This window comes from Aphanomyces astaci, assembly GCF_000520075.1.
Source record: "Aphanomyces astaci strain APO3 unplaced genomic scaffold supercont1.61, whole genome shotgun sequence".
Taxonomy (NCBI): Eukaryota; Oomycota; class Saprolegniomycetes; order Saprolegniales; family Verrucalvaceae; genus Aphanomyces; species Aphanomyces astaci.
Window position 1 is genome coordinate 1 of NW_009798324.1, and position 1,623 is coordinate 1,623.

At 45.7% G+C, this 1,623-nt stretch overlaps 1 pseudogene across 1 annotated transcript; it reads right to left on the reverse strand.

Moving 5' to 3' along the window:
* Window positions 1-509: 509 nt before the first annotated feature.
* On the reverse strand, window positions 510-577 carry H257_14701 (annotated as a pseudogene). Its single transcript has one exon. The product of its transcript is annotated as a tRNA-OTHER (tRNA).
* Window positions 578-1,623: the final 1,046 nt, after the last annotated feature.

Consider the following 1,623-nt stretch of genomic DNA (forward strand, 5'->3'; position numbering starts at 1 on the left):
CAATCAACGTTCGAGCGCGGTCGTCGAAAACCGTGAAGATGTTGTTGGTTTGGGCGGTGGTCGCCGACGCAAATAGGGCAATGGCACTGAGGAGGGAGAACTTCATGGCGAACTGAAAAATCAAGAACAGCATTGTGGGCTACCAAAACGCCTTGGAAAGGGTTCGTGATGGTGTGGAAGAAATTTGGATGGAATTCTCAGACTGATACAGTAGAGGGGTGTAATGGCCTTGGTTAATTGAGTTTGGATTATCATTTGTTTATGACATTCCTCTTCGAGGGCCGGTATTAGAACCACATGTTGTGGAACCGCTTCGCCAATTGTAACGCGCCTGCTCAACCAGAGGCGGTGTGTAATCTTCGGTTTTTACTTCGCTCAACGCTTCATACTTCGTGCTTCGATCGATCTTCTTCGAAGTTCGGTCCTCGCCTTCGTATGCAGCCGCCCTTGTAGTCCGGATAATCCGATTCCGCCGGAGGAGGAACGGATAAATCCTTGCGGAAATAATCCGGGGAAGCTGGGGGTCGAACCAACGACCTTTGAGTTAAGAAACCGATGCTCTACCAGCTATCCCCCCCAGGTGACAGTCGATGACCTGGTAGGTTCTCGAACGGTCCATTGCTTTGCGACTAAACGTGAAAAGCAGACTGAACGGTGATGATTGCTTGATTGATAGCTTTGCGACTAAACGTGAAAAACAGACTTGTACTGTAACGTTACAGTACAAGTGTTAACATTGCGGATGCCCTTACGTAGAGGGTATAATTTGGTGGTCCATCGGGTCTGGTTTGTGCTCTGTACCCTCTGTACTCCAGATCACACCATTTTTCATCTTAAGTTCAGGCTATTTCTGGTATATTTCGTCCGACGCACAACGGATTCACGCCATGTGCGTTATGTTCGCCGAACGTTTGATATGTTTCGTCCTCGCCTACATCGTAGCAGCATATCTCGACTAATATCCTGTATATTTCATTCACCCCACAACTGGTATATTTCACACGTTGTTCAATATATTTGATGTTCTATCTATTTAGATTTTAGATTCAAATCAAGTGAATAAACGGACTTCAATGGCACCCCAGGCTTCGGCTAAGCAACTCGAGCTACACGTGGATGTAACAATGAGCGGGAAATCTCAAGAGATGACGCCATTACCCGCGTTCAAAATCTTGTATACAAATATCCATATATAACATACACACTCAACTACCAACATCAGCCGTCTGTAGATACCTCTTCAGTGTTCTGCATGACACATGCCTATATTATTCAAGGATTGGCTGCTTTCCGTTTGACACTGGTCTGTGCCACGTGACGTCATATGTAGCGATAAATTATTAGGTTGGTGCGATGAAGCAGAGGCATCTATTCACTTTCAATTGCCCCTTACTGTTAACTGAGCACCTTACTGTACCGTGGGTTTGAAAGGGGTAATACGAACCCCTCTCAACCCCACCACTGTGTTGCCCGCGTTCACCTCAATAGAAATGAAATAGGAAGTACAGTACTGTAGCTAACCTCCAAGTACGCTTAGTCGTCGATAAAGTCGACAGCTGACACCACTGTAATCACTTGATAGCCAAATTGGTCATGTAAATAAATGCGCTCACAAAACAAAGC